Genomic DNA, 18,605 nt, shown 5'->3' on the forward strand with positions numbered 1-18,605 from the left:
ATGGTGGCGGTAATAATAATGGTAATCGTGATGAGCGTGGTGGTAATGATGGTGATGGTGATGATGGTGATGGCACTGATGGTGATGGTCATGGTGGTAGTGATGATGGTAGTGATGACGGTGGTAACGGAAATAGTGATGGTGACGGTGGTGATGGTGTGTCAGCTTACGTTTTTACTGAGTGCTCACTAGGTACCAGTCCTGTTCTAAGTGCCTCCTGCTTGTTTGCACACTGGACTCCTGCAACAAGCCTGTGAGGCACTGAGATCTTACACAACTAGCCCGAGGCCCCTACGAGCAAAGGTCGTCACCTGGATGTGAGGCCAGGCAGGCTGGCTGAACAGCAGCTGCTCCCAACTATAGCCACCTGTCACTTCCAGCTAGAAGCTCCTGCCCTCAACCACAGGCAGATCCCCTCCTCACTTCCTGGACCCAGCACTAAGTGCAGGGCCTGGCTCAGGGGCAAGCGCATGAGCCTGGCTTGCTGGGCAGGATTAGAGCCCTGGCTTCACTCCAGCAAGCTTGGGCAAATGGTGCCCTTGTTCCTCTGCCCTCAGCACCACATCTGTGAAATGGGAAGCACAGTCCTCCAGGGAGGCCACTTGAAAGCCGAGGGACTGCCACCCTTGGCTGTTGATATTTCCATGGGAAGTCCCCTCCACCTGACCCAAGCCATGGTATTTTCAGTCTCCTCATATGCATGTGAAAGCTGGACAGTGAATAAAGAAGACCAAAGAAAAATGGATGCCTTTGAGTTATGGTGTTGGTGAAGAATATTGAATGTACCATGAACTGCCAGAAGAACAAACAAATTTGTCTTGGAGGAAGTACAGCCAGCATGCTTCTTAGAAGCGAGGATGTCTAGACTTCATCTTATGTACTTTGAACATGTTATCAGGGGGGACCAGTCCCTGGAGAAGGACGTCATGCTTGGTAAAGTAGAGGGTCAGTGAAAAAGAAGAAGACCCTCAACGGGACGGATTGACACAGCGGCTGCAATAATGGGCTCAAACACTGCAACGATTGTGAGGATGGCGGATGACCAGGCAGTGTTTCGTTCTGTTGTACATGGAGTCGCTATGATTTGGAACTGATTCGATGGCACCTAACAACAATAACAAAATCAGGATGGTCAAAAAGAAAAGAAGATTCTCTTCTTTGACCTGTCTCTGGGATCTAGGATGGGAACCAGGGTCTTCTGGATGGATACACTATACACCCTTCCCCTTGTTGCTTCCCCTGCACAGATCCCAAGGAAGGGCTGTTCTTCTCCCACCCATTGTTGACTCCCATGTCCTCAGTTTGTCAAGAGGGGAGAGAGGCAGGACCCAGGCTCCTGGTCTCTCAGTTCTAGCAAACTCAAGCCTATCCCATGCCAGCGGAGACAGGGGACAGAAACCAGGGGCTGGGGGCATAAGGCCTGCCCACGCTTGTGGCCTCTGCCCTTTCTGTGTGGCCTGGAACCCACAACTTTCCCTCTCTGGGCCTCAGTCTGATTAATTTGTACTAATATTGACTGCGTGCCTGCTCTGTCCAGGCACTGTGTCATGGTCTGGACACACGGTGGTGGACACATGGAATCCCTCCCCTGGAAGGCACTGATACCACACAGAAAACAAGGGAAAAACCCAGCCCGTCAGACGGTGGCGATTGCTATGGAGAAAACAAAGCAGAGTGAGGGGGGTCGGGGTTCTGGGGTAGGGGGTGTTGGAATTTTAAGCAGGGTATCAGGGAGGGCCTCACTGAGAAGGTGACATTTGAAGGACATTGAAGGTGACCTGAAGGAGGTGTGAGAGCAAGTTATGCAGGGATCAGGTGTAAAAGCATTCCAGACAGAGGGAACAGCAAGTGCAAAAAGCATTCCAGACAGAGGGAACAGCAAGTGCAAAGGCCCTGGGACAGAAGTGTGCCTGGTCCGTTTGAGGAACAGCAAGGCAGCCAGTGTCCCCAGCTCCCCCAACCCCTTGTATTTTGAAATCCAAAGCCCATATTTTACCCCTCAGGACCTTAGACCCCAGAACAAAATTATTTCTGAGCCTTCTCAGCCCATCCAAGTGAGAGCTGGTGAGGCTAGCTTCCTGGGTGGGGCAGGGGCCATTTCTTCAACCCATAGGGTGAGTTTTAAGACTCATGGGGGCTTGGGAGCCAACCCACCATGAGTACATTAACATCATGACTCCTTATTCTGAGTGGCTGACTCTCAGAAGCTCCTGGGTTCAAGTCCTGCGTTCACCACTTTCCAGCTGTGTGACCTTGGGCACATCATTCTCCGAGCCTTAGTGTCCTCATCGACAATCTGGGGATAACATTCCTGTAGGTCAGGGCTGTGATGGGACTTACAGGGAACATGCCAGGAAACGCGTGTACGTGCCCAGCACTGTGCCTGGCCTGCAGGAGGTGCTCAATAAATGTTTAAAACCAGAACCTCACATTTGTGTGGCTTTGAGTCATTTTCACAGCTGTTGGGAGTTTGTCACATCACTCGGGTCTTCTAAGAACCCCCATAAGGAAGGTAGGGCAGGAAATAATAGCTCCCAACTTACAGAGAGGTAAACTGAGGCCTGGAGAGGGTGAGTGACTTGCCCAGGTCACAGCGAGGCAGGGCTGATGGAGGACTAGGGCTTGGGTCTCCTGGCTTGGAGAGCCCAAGAGGGTTGAGGGTGAGTGGAGATTGTCCAGTGCCCACCCTCCCCCTCATAAGCATACACATGCACACATGTGCACACACACACACCACTCGCACATGTGCACCAGGCAATGGTAACGACTTTCAGATTTGTGGTCCCAAGCAGGTTTTGTAAGGCATGGCTTGGTGGCTTGGGAGGTCTGTTGTAAGGATGTCGAAAGGCCCAGAGCGTGAGGAAGCTCAGGCCACAGGCAGGCGGAGTCAGGGCAGGTCCTGGCGAGAGGAGGAAGAGTTCCAGGCTCATGTGATTGTCCACTCGGCCTGCTTGTCCATCCGGTGTCTGGCCTTGCTGGCAGGGAAGGCTGGGTTTCCAGACTGTCCCCACTGCAGCCCAGCCCCCAGTGCCTTGCCATCTGGATGCCCTGTCTCTGTCAGCCCCCCTGAGCCTTGGGACAGTCCTGTGCAGGCTGCATTACCAACGAGGAAGGTAAGGTTCAGAGAGGGGCAGGCCTGGCCAGTGTGTGGAGGCCAGGATCTGAACCCAAGTCTGCCTAACCCAAGCTCCAGCACTGGCCATTCCTCCAACAGAGCTGATCACAGCTCAGGCAGGTCCTGGCAGATGGACTTTGTGCTTCCTGGCCATGGTCTGACCTCCCAGTCCTAGATGGAAGGTCCTGCCTGCCAGTCTCTGCTACTTGGTCGCTGCAGCCTCAGCTTTCTCTCACTGGGGTTCTGGTCCCTGGTACCAGCTCTGCCCTCCATCAGCCCTCTGTGGGACACCAGACTAACCATCTGACCCCCTTCTTCAGCTCCTTTAAGGCATCACACATCCTTTGCCCAATGCCTACACAACTTAGGGCTTTCTAGGTCCATTTTACAGATGAAGAAACTGAGGCACCAAGAGAGGTTAGTTTTCCTCAAGCACACGGCACCTAGGAGGTAGAGCTGTGATTCCAAAGCCCATGCTTTTACTACTGTGTTGCCTCTAGCCCTCAGTTTCTTTAGCTGCAAAATGGGAGACTCAATCTGGTCAATCTCAACCTAGAGCACGATGGAAATAGCACAAGCTCTGGAGTCAGATGGGCTGAATTCAAATCCTGCTTCTTTACTTCCCACCATGTGACCTTGGGTAAGTCACTCCATCTCTCTGTGCCTGGGTTTTTTTTTTACCCGTAAATAGGGCTGCAAGCAGTATCAACCCATGAAGAACTCATGCAAAGTGCCCAGTAAATGATGAGGTCCTTACAGGGGTAATCCCTGCTTTTGAAATTGTTGATCTCCTACCTACCCACCTCCTGCAGTGCTCTAAAGGATGAAGGAAAAAAAAAAAAAAAACATTGCCTTCGAGTTGATTCTGACTCATGGCAACCCTGTGTGTTATAGAGTAGAACTGCTCCATAGGAATTTCTTGGCTATAATTTTTATGGAAGTAGATTTCCAGGCCTTTCTTCCCTGGCGCCACTGGGTGGGTTCGAACCACCAACCTTTAGGTTAGTAGTTGAGCACAAAGCATTGTGCCACCCAGAGACCTCTAAAGGATGACAGGGCTGTGCTCATGCTTTCTTTTCATCTTCCTGGGACATGGCCCAGTGACCGGAAGTGGATGTGTTGTGGATATGTTGTGTGGACAGATAGACGTCTAGGGAGTCTGCTCTGGCGAGTGACAAGTGGTGGGCAGTTCTGGGACGTGAGGCTCAGCTCAGGCTGTACCAGGACTGCTAAGGGTGCCTTTGTCCCCTTTGTCTCCTCTTGTGCAAATTAGCAATTACCTTTCCTGCTCCTGCGAGCTTGGCCCTTCCTGGGAGAATTGCTCCAAAGCAGCCACTGAGCAAGCAGAAGCCGCTTGGCTAATTAGCAGGTGGCCGCTGGGGACAGGCTCAGGGCCTGGTGGCCAGAATTGGGGCCACAGCTGCCTGAGGCTGGTGCCAGCTTGGCTGGGAGACCAGGCAGTGTCCCGGGCTCTGGGACATCATGGCCTTTTGATCATGGGGTTCAAATCCTGGCTCTCTGGAGTTTTAGCTGTGTGACCTTGGGTAAGTCACTTTGCCTCTGTGGCGCCAGCATCCTCGTGTGTAACTTTGGGGTTGTGTGGGTTTTGGAGCTTTGCATCTAAACAGTGCCCATAATCAGCAGGTGTTATTACTACTGCTATGCTTGGCACTGCTGTCTCCACCCCAGGCCTCTGCTGGCTCAGGTAGAGAGCACAAGGAACGCAGGCCCAGGGACAGCCCTTGGGGACCCTGTGGGAGAAACCCAGCTTCGCCTTAGGCCCTTAGGCAAGAGGAAGCATAATCTCCCTGAACCCGGTCCTTGGTTTGCCTATCTATGGGATGAAATAATTTAGATACTATATGCCATGCACCAAGAATGAGGCCTCACCCGGAGTAGGTGCTCAGTAAAGGGCTCCCTGCCTTCTTCCCTCCCTCCCTCCTTCCCTCTAACCTTCCCCAGGCCTCAGAAACACACAGGAGTTGGGCAGCGGCAACTCCTGCAGGGAAAAAAAAAAGTTGCCGTCAAGTCAACGCCAACTCATGGAGACCCCATGTGTGTTGGAATAGAACTATGCTCTATAGGGTTTTTAGTGGCAAATTTTTTGGATGTAGATTACCAGGCATTTCTTCCGAGGTGCCTCTGGGTGGACTTGAATCTCCAACCTTTAATTTAGCAGCCAAGCATGTTAACTGTTCACACCACACAAGGACTCCCCTGCAGGAGAAGCAAGGTTGAAAGCAGAGTTGGAGAGCTGCTATGGCTTTGGCGGTCAAGGGAAAGGCTCCTGGAGGAGGCGGCTCTGAAGTGGACTGGGTAGGTCAGGAGGGTGCTGAGATGTGTGGTAAGGGCAGTGTGGGCAGGGGCACTGTGTGGGCCGAGAGGAGGCAGGAGTGAACAGGCTGTGCTCAGGGGCTATTAGCCCATATGAGGCTGCTTGTCCCAGGACAAGTGGGCAAGCTGGGATGCTATGGATGGTCAAGGTGGGGGAGAGATTAGGGAGCTGGGTCCGACTGCAGGGCCTCGCTGGCTGGTGTCTCCAGGGAGGAGATCTTCCAGGGTGGAAGAGGGGGTGCAAACAGAGTGTTGTGGAGCACTGGAGAAGGAGTTTCTGGCTGGCCCAGGGAGCACTGGGGGAGTTCCTGGCTGGCCTGGGGAACACTGCAGAAGGAGTTCCTGGCTGGCCCGGGGAACACTGCAGAAGGAATTCCTGGCTGGCCCTGGGAGCACTGGGCTGGGAAGGCCTTCTGGAAGAGTGAACATTAGGGCTGAGGCTCACCAGGGGACTGAGCAGAGGGCGGGTGTCCTGGCAAAGGCACGGAAGTGTGGTTCAGAGCTGGAGGTGAGCAGGGCCAAGTCACAGAGGTCTCTCATTCCTGACAAACAAGTCTGGGTTTTATCTGGTGGTGTGGGGGGAGCACTGGGGAGCCAAAGAAGGTTTGGGGCAGATGGTGTTGAGGTTGATGTTCAGGATCAAAGTTCCGCCCCGTGGGTTGGCGAGGTTGAGAAAGTGGTTGTGCAAACCAGAAACCTGTCAGAGGAGGTGGAAGTCAGCCTGGGGTGTCAACCTGGGCAACCCCCTCCTTCTTGGAACTTCAGTTTCTGTGTGTGTTCAGTGAATGGGCAGTAGACCCCCTGTCCCTTGAGTGCTAGGGGCAAGAAGGAAATCGTCTTAGGATATGCCTGGTGCTGGGACTGTGTGGCACACAGCAAAAAGGCACCCATGATCTTTCTTTGTGCACTTATTATGTGCCAGGTGTATACAGATCATAGCATTCCATTCTCACAGTACCCTTTTAGGCAGGACCTCCCCATTTCCTTGAAGAAACTGACTTGCCTAAGTGGCAGAGCTTGGGTTTGAGGGTCAGACTCCAGACCCCTTGCTGTTAACTCCTCCACACCCCTGTCCCGAAGCCTGGCTATGGCTGGAGGGTGGCCCAGTCCCCGGTGAATTCCCCAGGGCCCAGTTAATCCCCTGGCAGAGCTGCCAGCCCAAGAGCCAATTAGTGCCTGCTGTTCTGGGGGCACCACACCTGTCCCTCCTTTCTAGGCCCCCCAGAGGCCCCGCCCTGCTCCAAGGGGCTTGACCCTCTGCTTGAGAAGATGATGCTCCCAATAAGCACCATTAAGCAAAAGGGATAAGGCTTATTTTTTGTCAGGGAAGCTGGGAAAAAAGAAAGCCAGAGAGAAAGAAGCATCCTGGCTGGCGTCAGGATTTTTCCAAGCCTCGGCCGGGCCGCCCGCGGAGCCTGTCTCCCCACTATGCGCTCTGTTCCTTTGCCCCTCTGGCACCCACCTCCCTCTCCCCCACGCGGGGACATAGCCCCCCTGCGGGTCCCTGGTGACAGGGGGCTGCTCCTGGTGGTGGCTGCAGCTTCTCACCTGTGTGGCGGGTCTGGCTCCAGCAAGAAAGGAGGAGGATAAAAAGGTCCTTGAGATAGTGACAAAGGTCTGAGTGTGGGCCGCAAGAGCAGCCCGTTTCCAGGCAACTGCTCTACCCTGGGCTCCCCGCAGTGGCGGGCACATCCGTCATGCTGCCGCTCAGCGCGGCGCCGGAGCTCGGGCCGCCCCAGCAGCCGGGCACATGGCCCACGGCCCCCAAGCTCCAGCCCTGCTAGGGACATGAGGCCCCTCCAGCAGCAGCGGCAGCGGTGTGCGAGAAAGCACAGCATCGGCATGGTTACTGCTGTCCAGCACCCACTGGGTGCCCAGCCTCCAGCCTGATGCACACAGGGTAGCACTTCCATTCATTAGTCTGTCCATCTGGCTGTCTGTCCACCCATCCAGCCATCCATCCATCTAGCCAGCCAGCCAGCCAGCCAGCATAGAAGAGTGGTTTAGCATGCAGGATCTGGATGGCTCAACTGAAATTCTACTACACCACATACTGTTTGTCCTTGGATGCGTTACTCTACCTTGCTGAGTCTCAGTTTCTTCATCTGTAAAATGGGCCTCATAATACTTCTTACCTCTTAGGGTTGTTGTGAGCATCGAATGACTTAATACAGGTAATGCCCTGGGCACAATGCCGGGCACACATTAAATGCTCAATAAATATCAGTTGTTGTTTCTATTATTATTACTAATTAATTATTTGTAAAGAGACAGCCAGAGCAGTGGGAAGCATAAGGTCTATCGCCATCAGATAGACCTGGGTGGGGGTTATGTTTGCCTGGCTTTTAGCTGTGTGACCTTAGGCAAGTCACTTTGCCTCTCTGAGCCTCAGCTTCCTCTTGATTAAATAGGGGAGATAATTAATAGCTGCCTCGATACCCTGCCCTCCCCGGCTTAAGTCTTGCTGGGAGGATTAGTGATGCCCTGTGCCCAGGACCAACCCTGACAGCTCTCAGTAGCCGGAGTGGTCACTTTTCAGCAGACCTCGGTGGTGCCTGCAGGGTGCCAGTGTGGGGGCTGGGGGAGGAGTCAGAGCTGCCAGGCTGTGCCTCCACCAGCCCCCTGCCCACCTCATTTCCGCTGCTTGGCACTGCAGGGTAGCCCTGCTCCCCGCCCCCCATTAACCTGCCCAGTCATCCTAATTGGTCCAGCCTTCTGCCCTTGGGGCTGCCCAGTCTTGTCCCTCATCCTTCCCTCCACCTCCTTTTTGAAAACAACCTCTGAGAGTGCCCCCAACCCGGGCCCTGGAGGGAGAGGAGGAGGAGCCAGGCAGCCGGGCACGCCGCCGGCCTTTGTCTGGGCTGCCCGGCGGCTGAGGCTCGGTCCCCAGGGGCAGGCCACGTTGCCGGCCTGCTGGCGGCTCCAGGGAGGGCCGCGTGGGCGGCAGGGCCTAGGCAGGCCTGGGCTGGCAGCGGCCCCCCGGGATGGCCTGGCCCACTCCTGGCGGGAGGAAGGCCCAAGCCTGGGATTCAAGTGGGATCAGGCTGGGCTCTCCAGGCCTGGCACGGGGGTGACTGTGTCCTTTTGGGACCCACTTCAAACCTGTGTCAGCACCTACTAAGTGCCAGGAACAGTGGCAGCTGCTAGGCCCTCAATGCAGTCCTGGGCCTGATAGCAGTGGCTCAAATCCCTGCTCCTCTATTTGACGCCTGTGTGGCCCAAGCAAATCCCCACACTTTTCTAGACCTCCATTTGCTCATTTGCAAAATAAACATAATAATAGTCCCACCTCAAGTGCTTAGAGCAGTGCTGGAACAAAGAAAGCTCCCAATAAGCATTACCTGCTATTGTTATTGTTATCGTTGTTGATTTTGCCCTTAAGAGGAAGGGACTGAACATTTATTGAGCTCCTACTGTGTGTTAGACCCCCATGCTCGAGACAGATAATTCAAGAAACCTTTATTGAGCTCCTACTGTGTGCCAGCATCTGGGCTGGGGGTTCAGGGTGGCTACCCAGATGAAAGACATGGGGAACAGGGTGCTGGCGACAGAGAGAAGGGAAGGGAAGGAAGGGGAGGGGATGTATGGTGAAGCCCTACTGTGTGCAAGGCCCTTAGCTGAGAACTGGGAATCCAGAGAGGAAAGAAGTAGTCCGTGCCCTTGCAGCGGAGAAGGAAACCAAGGATTATGACCCAACATGATCAGTGGCTGCCTACCCAGCCTGAGGTCCCGTCAGGCTTCCCGGAGCAGGTGTCCGGGAATCTTCGCATTCTGGTCCAACTCACCAGCTCCCCGCTAAAACAGCTCTGTTGCGTTGTGACCTGACCTCAGCTTAAACAGTTCCGGGGCGAGGGTCTCACTACCCAAGGAGGAATACACATTTTCCATTTGCAATCATCTGCCGTCCTCCTGGACCCACAGGCTCTCCGTCCACTGCCCTGACTCTGTCAGGGCTGCAGCCGCCCCCGCACCACTCTCCCTGCTCCCACTCTCGCCCCTCTACTCATCTCCCAGCAGCCAGAGCAGCCTTCTAAAACATAAATCAGACAGTATCCGTTCCTAGCCTAAAACCTTTCAGTGGCTCCCCAGGGGCTCTTAGGACAAAGACCAGACTCCATACCGCAGCCTGCGCGGCCCGGCCAGGCCCGGTGCTGCCGGCCTCCAGCCTCCGCAGGCCGAAAAAGGGGCCGCGTCTAGGCCAGAGTCACCACCTCCAGTGCAGCCTCTGGAGGGCGTGGGGATGAACTCAGTGCAGATGGAGCCCCCGACTGTGGCTGTCAGGGCGATGGGCAGCGGTGTACACTGCCTAGCTGTGTGACCTCAGCAGAGAGTCTTGTTCCTGCTCTGCGCCTCAGTTTCCCCATCTGTTAAACAAAGGGGCTGCCTGAGTGATGCCCTCCATAGTCTCTCATTCAGAGAGTGCTAGGGCTCTTTGGGCTTTCGTGAGCTCACTGTTCACCCACTTCCCCCTCCCCCCATCCACAGCTCCTGTGATGGAATAGTTCATGCCCTACCCAGATCCGATCCAGAGAAGAGAACAGCAGATCAGGCTTAGATTACCATGTGGGCCTCAGCAGCTTTCTTACTCCTGAGGAGAAACTGAGGCCCATAAGGTGCAGTGACTTATTCCGCTCATTCTGTATTAGCCAAGCCCCTCTACGTGGCCAGTTGTCAGCTATCTGCAATAATGGCAGACAAAGACGCATGAGGAATCCTGGATAATCCATCACGCAAACTTAAGAAGTTGGGGTTTTAATCTCACCCAGAATCCTAGATTTTGTTAATATTTTAAAATTTAATTTTCTTTTCATTATTATGATTTAAAATTTGGAAGTTGAAAAAACATAGTAAAAAAAAATCTCCTTCCCACCCCTTCCCTTTCCCCTAGCCACTGAGTTCTCCTCCAAGGAGACACCACTGTGACTAGTCTTTCTTTGGAGATATTTGATGCACAAATAAAAACCAGTTGTCATGAGTTGGAATCGACTCGAGTGTCAGAGTAGAACTGTACTCCAAAGGGTTTCCAATGGCTAATTTTTCAGTAGATTGCCAGGCCTTTCTTCCAAGGTGCCTCAGGGTGCACTCAAACCATTACCATTTGCACAATTCAGAGCTGGGAAAGGATTCATCAGTGTCTGAGTTTGCCCCCTTGCCTTCTGTTAGCCTGAGCTCAGAGGAGTTAAGGGCTTGCTTGAGATCACACAGCTGAGGTAGGGGGTTGAGCTGTTCCTCCTCCCCCATCCTGTCCCTGCCAGAGCCACTGGGCATACCCAGCAACCGAGATTCTGGGAAGCCGGCTAGTGTTGCTCCCAACTTTCCTGAGGCCAAAGGGAGACCAAGGAGATGATGAGAAAGTTTAATTAGCTACACTGAGCACCTTCAGCACCATCAGCAAAGCAAATGATAAGGAGAGTTGGTGCCATGACTCAGCAGATGGGACCACAGACCAGTGCTGCCAGGAGACCAATCCATGGACGGGTGTCGGGGTATGTGAGGGTGGTCCCCGCTTGATGGAATGGGCTGAGCGGGTAGACCCCGCTTTCTGTAATAGAAAAACTCCTTAAAATTCGTATGTAAATGGAATCAGGTTTCCCCTTTGATTTTAGCCCAGGTTTATTTTGCGTGGATTGTTTTCCAGACTCTGTGTTATGGGCTCCACAAACATTGTTGCGTTTGTTGTTATTAGTTGCCACACAGTCAGTTCCACTTCTGGCGACCCCATGTGCTGCATTTAACCCTCACCATATCCCCAGGAAGGAACCTTGGTGGTGCAGTGGTTAAAGCGCTTGGCTGCTAACTGAAAGGTCTGTGGTTCGAACCCACCAACCTCTCCAAGGGAGAAAGATGGGGCAGTCAGCTTTCGTAAAGATTTACAGCCTTGGAAACCCTATAGGCCAGTTCTACTCTGTCCTATAGGCTTGCAGTGAGTGGGAATTGACTCAAGGGCAATAGGTTTTACAGGTGAGGAAACAGTCCAAGAGAGATGGAGTCCCTTGGCTGGGATTTGAACTCAGGTCAGTGTGACACCTTACATTTCCCAACTAGCCGTGCAGTGGGGGTTTGATCAGTATTATGTAACCCAGCTCCTACAGCGTCCAGCAGCTGCCAAGGGAGGGGCAGGGTGGCCGTGTGGTCAGCAGTCTGGCTTCACTGTTTACCAGCTGTGTGGCCTTGGGCAGGCTTTTTGCCTCGGGACCTCTGCTGCACCTGGTGTCAGCTTCCTGCTCGTCTTTTGTCAGTCCAGAGCTGACCTGCCAGGGAGGGGTGGAGGAAGGGGGTGGGAGAGTTACCCCAGGGCTGAGGGTGCTTCTGTCATCAGAAGCCACAGTCAGTGCCCCAAGGGACAGAGAGTCGGGCTGGACTCCACAGACTCATCTGCCTTTGCTTGGCTGTGTGACTTTGGCCCACTCTCTTTCCGTTTCTGAGCTTTCAGTTTATGTCTGCAGTCCCCCGGGTGTGTACCCCCCAGGGAGTTGGTAGAATTTGGGCAGGGGCTGAAACCGGGGAGTAGAAAAATCGAGTCCAAGTAGGGACAGAGCCAGGAAGCAGAGGTGAGGTGGCTTTTCTTATGTTGACCCTAGGGGTGAATTTCACATTTTTTCAGCAAGGGTTTGATTTAAAGTTCCTGGACCAAACTGAGCTGGGGGCCCCAGGGAAGTCCCCAGGAAGAAATTTTTGCTTAAGAAGAGGAGTGAAGTTTAAAAGTTCCACAAGCCTTGAATTTCCTGTTTCGTGGACAGGGAAACAGAGGCACAAAGGAAGGCAAGAAAGTTCCCCAAAGCCACCGAGCTTTGCTGAAGTCCTTCATCTCTTTATTCAACACATATTTACTGAGCACCTACTATATGCCAGGCACCGTGCTTGGCCCTGGCAAAGACCAAGGCAGACCTGTCTGTGCCCTCAGGAAGCTCACAGTCTGCCAGGGAGTCAGCCATCAATCAAATGTTGTTAGCTGCCACTGAGTAGGTCTGTGACTCATGGAGACCCCATGCACAGACGAGATCAGACTATTGTGATCCATAGGGTTTTCAGAAGTAGATCACTAGGCCTTTCTTCCTAGTCTGTCTTAGTCTGGAAGTGCTGCTGAAATCTCTTCAGCATCATAGCAACATGCAAGCCCCCACTGGCAGATGGGTGGTGTCTGGGCTTGAAGTGCATTGGCTAGGAATCCAACCCAGGTCTCCTGCATGGAAGATGATAATTCTACCACTGGACCACCACTGCCCTCATCAATCAAATAGTCACACAAATAAACAGAGTATTGAGATCATGAGAAGCACTCATGAAGAAAATGGTGCTAACAAGGTCCCGAGCTGGTGTTAGGGTCAGGGAGGCTTTCTGTGAGGCGGTAACACTTGAGAGACCTGAGGGACAAGTGGAAGCTAACTTAGCAATAGGGAAGGAAAGGCGCTCCAGACAGAGGGCACAGCATGGGCAAAGGCCGTGTGGCAAGAGGGAGCGTGTGGCACAGGTGTGGTTCTAAGAGAAGCCAGCATGGTTAGTGGGCAGGGAGAGTGGAGAGAGGGGTTCAAGGTGAGGCTGAGGAGATTGAATCCCCACTTGGCTGCTGCATGGCCCTGTAACTGCATCCTTTCCCCACTGTCAGTTTCTTCATCTGTGAAATGAGAGGAACCAAACCAGCCTTGTGGAACTGGGAGACTGGGTTGAGGTCACATAGGTCTAAATGTCTTGCCCCATGCCAGCTCCTAGTTGGCGCTCAAGACAGTTTTCTTTTCCCTTCCTGGACAGCTCCTTGGTCAAAGCTCCCTCCCTGCACGCCACCTCCCACCCCGCCCCCCGCCCCTGACTTGTATGAACCCACCTGAGATCCTGAGCTAAGGCGCCAAAAACCCTTGACAAACAGTCTCAACTCGGAGAGATCATTTGGGCTTCCTGGGAGCCGAGGAGAAAAGGACCATTTCCTCGGGAGATGCCTGGGAGAGTGGGCCTGGCTTCTGAGTTCTACATGGCCGGGTATGGAGTCTCAACAAAAACGACTTAGCCCTCTGTAATGCTTGGGAGGAAGCTCCACCTCTCCCAGTGCAACCCAAAATGAGTGGGTCTCCAGTGACCTGGGGCCTCCTGCTCTCATTGGCCTTTGGCAAGTGCCTTCACCTCTATGAGCCTCAATTTGCTCATTTGTGCTTTCACCCCACATTTTAAAATTTGAATCAGTGGTTTATTTTAGAATAGTTTTAGATTTACGGAAAAGTTGCAAAGATAGTACAGAGGCTTCTCGTATACCCCTCACCCAGTTTCCCTATTGTTAACATCCATGGTATATTTGTCACAACTAGTGAACCAGCATGGGTGCATCACTATTAACCAGACACACACTTGTTTCCGGTTTCACTGGTTTTTTTCCTAATGACTGTTTTCTATTTCCGGATCCCATCCAGGGTACCACATTACATTTAGTTAACATGTCTCCTTAACCTCCTCTGGTCTGTGATAGTTTCTTAGGACTCAATTTTACTTTGACAAATATTTTTGAGCACTTACATTGTGCATTGTCCTTGGTGCTAGGGAAAAAAACAGTCCCGCCTTCCATGGAACTTATGTCCTGTGAGGAGACAGACCACAGACAAGTCAATGTAAATATGGCAGGTGCTATATAGAAAATAAAACAGGGAATAGGGGGTAGGGCTGGGAGCTGCTGTTTTAGGTAGGGAGGTCTGGGAAGGCCTCCTTGTGAGAGGACATTATAGCAAAGACTTGTTGGAGGTGAGGGAGCCACCATGTGGATGTCTGGTGGTAGAGTGTTCCAGGCAGAGGAGAGCAGGTGCAAAGGCCCTGAGGCAGGAGGTGTCTGGTGAGTCTGAAGAACAGTGAGGAGGCCGCTGGAGCTGGAGCCCAGGGTGTGGGAGCAAGTGTGGGTGACAGAGGTCACAGGATAGTGGGTGCTGATTGCATTGGGCCTGGTGGGCCATGGTAAGGACGTTGGTGGATGAACTGGGAGCAGAGAAAGGACATGACTGCGATTGTGTTTCCACAGGATCCCTCTGGCTGCATGTGGAGCGTGGACTATGGAGGGTGAGGGTGGAAGTAGGGAGGAGGCAGGTGCAATAGTCTAAGTGAGAGAGGATGGCGGTCTGGGCCAGGAGTGGTGGCAGTGATTCGAGGCCTGTGTTGAAGGAGGAGCTATAGGATTTGCTGTTGAAGCAGGACTAGTGCTGGAACCTTCTGGCAGGGCTTGTGTGAGGAATAAAAGACAGGGTAAATGTTAATAAGGCGTGGCCAGTTATTAAGTGGGGTTCCTCTGTCAATCACCTGCATTTCCAGAGCTGATGAGCCCAGCCAATAGAATCTCATCATTTAAAAAAAAAAAATTTATGGGGTACCAAACAATGTTTAGTGTGCAAAGTCAGTCTCTATTCTACCCTGTCTGCCAGCCTTCTAGTTCCCTTCCCCTGCTATTTCTTGCGTATCCTTCCAGAGAGATTTTATACATATATAAGCTCATATGCACATATATTCCTGAGTTTTGTTTCTATTTTTACATATATATTTTTTACATATGTATGCTTTATATATATATAAATATAGATATAACAGTCATATATATATACACGTATATATGTATAAATAAAAACAAAAACTAAACCCGTTGCCGTTGGGTCAATTATAGCGGCCCTACAGGACAGAGTAGAACTGCCCATAGGGTTTCCAAGGAGTGGCTTGGTGAATTTGAACTGCCAACATTTTGGTTAGCAGCTGAGCTCTTAACCACTGCACCACCAGGGTGTTATATCTGTATATATATTTTTGAGATAGAAACCACATACCATACAATTCACCCATTTAAAGTACAATTCAATGGTTTTTAGTATATTCACAGAATTGTGCAACCATCACCACAGTCACTTTTATAACACTCTCATCACCACAAAAAGAAACCCTGTACCCATTAGCAGTCACTCCCCATTTCCCCTCCCCCCCCACCAGCCCCTTCCCCAGGCAGTCACTAGTCTATTTTCTGTCTTTATAGATTTGCCTATTCTGGACATTTCATATAATGGAATCAGAGAATATGTGGTCTCTTGTATCTGGCTTCTTTCACTTAACATATTGTTTTCAAGGTTCATCCATGTCATAGTATGTATCAGAACTTAATTCCTTTTTATGGCCGAATAATATTCCATTATATACATATATATACCACATTTTGTTCATCCATTCATCTGTTGATGGACATTTAGGTTGTTTCTCCTTTTTGGTTATTATCAATAATATTGCCCGAACATCCGTGTACAAGATTTTGTGTGGACATATGATTTGATTACTCTGGATGTATACCTAGGAGTGGAATTAGTGGGTCACATTAATTGCTGGGTCTGTGTTTAACCTTTTGAGGAACTGCCAGCCTCTTCTCCAAAGTGGCTGCACAATTTACATTCCCACCAGCAATAAGGGAGTGTTCTAATTTCTCCACTTCTTTATCAACACTTATTATTATCTATCTTTTTGATTCTAGCCATCCTGGTATGTGTGAAGTTGTATCTCCTTGTGGTTTTGATTTGCATTTCCCTGATGGGTAATAACGTTGAGCATCTTTTCATGTGCTTATGGGCCATTTGTATATCTTCTTTGGAGAAATGTCTATTCATATCCTTTGCCCATTTTTAAATTAGGTTATTTTTCTTTTTATTACTGAGTTGTAGAATTCTCTATTATTCTATTTAAAAGTCTCTTATCAAATATATGCTTTGCAAATATTTGTTCCCATTCTGTGGGTTGTCTTTTAACTTTCTTGATGGTGTTCTTTGAAGCACAAAATTTTTTGATTTTGATGAAGTCCAATTTACCTGTTGTTGTTTTTTTTTTTTCCTTTTGTTGTTGTGCTTTTGGTGTCATAGCTAAGAAACTATTGCCTAATTCAAGGTCACAAAGATTTACCCCTATGTTTTCTTCTAAGGGGTTTATGGTTTTAGCTCTTACATTCTGCAGGTTGCTTTTTCCACTAAACGATAAATCTGTGTGCTATCAGTGCATAAGAATGTCAGAACATAAAGAGTTTTCTCCTTTTTAACAGCTGTGTAGTATTCTGTTTTATAGATATACCATAATTTATTTATCCAGTCCTCTGATGATGGACATTTAGTTTGTTTCCAATATTTTGCTCTTACAAGATGTCAGTGAACAATCTTTGAACATAGATGGCCCTTACACACACATGAGTTTATACGAAGGAGTGGAACTGCTGGGCCCAAGGGTATGTGTTTTGGTCTTTTAATAGATGAAGCCAGATTGTCCTTTCTGGAGGGGTACCAGTTTTCACTCGTAGCAGCAATGTCTAGAATGTGAGCCATTAATTAATAACCGTGGTTACTGTGTATGAGGGAGTCCCTGGGTGGTACAAAAGGTTAAATGCTTCACTACTAGCTGAAAGTTTCACGGTTCAAACCCACCCAGTGGCTCCTCAGAAGACAGGTCTGGTGATCTGTTTCCAAAAGGTCACCACCTTGAAAACCCTATGGAGCAGTTCTACTCTGACACACATGGGCTTGCCACAAGTCAGAATTGACTTGATGGCAATTAACACCAACACCCGTGTACTGAGCACTCACTGTATCCTGGCATTGTACATCCCTATCTCCTTTTAACCCACATGACGACTCTAAATTAAAACGCCCCCTTTATAATGATCTCAGGTCACATGTTTGTCTGCTCCTGACCCTGTTCACTTTCCATCATCCTATCCAGCCCCCACACCTCAGAGTGCCTCGAACCTTTTCTGGTGCCTGGAGAGCTCTTTCTAAGACCACACAAAAGGCAAATGCTGTTCAGTCACTAGGGAATCTTTGATAAGCACCAACTGTATGCCTGGCAGTGCACGAGGAGCTAGGAGGTACCAAGCTGGGTGAGAAGTGGCCCCTGCCCTCAAGTTGCATCCCTCTGGGTAAGGCAGGTAAAACTCACATACAGACTTTGGGGAGATGTGGGCAGGCTCAGGGGCTCAGAGGTCCAGGTTTCGGTCAGACAGTTGTGGGTTCAATCCTGACTCCATCCCATGTCGCTTTGGGCAAGTCACTTCCCTTCCTGGTGCCTCAGTTTCCTCATCTGTAAAATGGCGTGGTTAATAGTAATTACTGGCATATGGAGGAGTCCCTGGCTGGTGCAAATGGCTAATACACTTGCTGCTAACTGAAAGGTTGGAGGTTCAAGTCTGCCTAGAGGCACCTCTGAAGAAAGTCCTGGTGATCTCCTTCTCCAAAATCAGCCACTGAAAACCCTGTGGAGCACAGTTTTACTCTCCATGGGGTCACTATGAGTCAGGGTTGACTCAATGGCAACTGGTAAACTGTCATACTGAGAGCACTTAATACACATGAACTGTTATTAGCCTATTGGCAAAGTGCTGTAGGAAATCAAAGGCAGGAAATATGTCTATTGGCCAGGGTGTCAGGGAATGCTTCACAGGGGAGCAGGGCAGGGTGGGGGGGGCGGGTTTGTGAATGAAACTTGGAGAGGGACAGCTCAGGAGCCAGACAAGGCATTCTAGGTGGAGGTAACAGCGTGTGCCCAGGTACAGAGGCAGGATGGCTCCTGGGCTGTGGGGAAGAGAAGAGCCAGGGCAGCTGGAGCACTGGCTTTGTGATGGGGTCTGCAGGAGGAGGAGAGGTGGCTGAACTGGCTTCCGAGGCCTTGGTCCAGGTGTGGATGTTTTGATGTTATTGGACAGGCAGCAGGAAGCCATGGAAGGATTGTTGAGCTGCCAGCCCTGCCCAGCGTCTCCCCATCTGCAACTTGGGTTGCCTCCTTGGGGCAGGTTTCCCAAATCTCACTTCTTCTTGAGGCTCAGCCTGGAACAGTGTTTAAGAATGAGAGCTCTGGGGCCAGGCTGCCTGGGTTGGTCTCAAGCTGTGTGACCCTGAGCATACCACTTTAATCTCTCTGGGCCTCAGTTTCCTTGACCATAAACGGGGGTTATTGCTACCTCCTGGGTTATGGTGAAGAGTAAATGAGTTAATACATGTAAAGCACTTAGACCAGTGCCTGACCCATAGTAAGTGTTCAATAAATGCTAGTGGTAACAGAGAAAGAGGCAATGGCAGGCAATTGCTCTCCCTCTTTCACAGACGAAAAAACAAGGCCTCCTAAAACAAGTGAATGCCCTGGCTAGGAGGATCATTCATTCATTCAACAAACGTTTTCT

This window comes from Trichechus manatus, unplaced genomic scaffold (genome assembly GCF_000243295.1).
Source record: "Trichechus manatus latirostris isolate Lorelei unplaced genomic scaffold, TriManLat1.0 scaffold00008, whole genome shotgun sequence".
In the NCBI taxonomy this organism is placed as follows: Eukaryota; Metazoa; Chordata; class Mammalia; order Sirenia; family Trichechidae; genus Trichechus; species Trichechus manatus.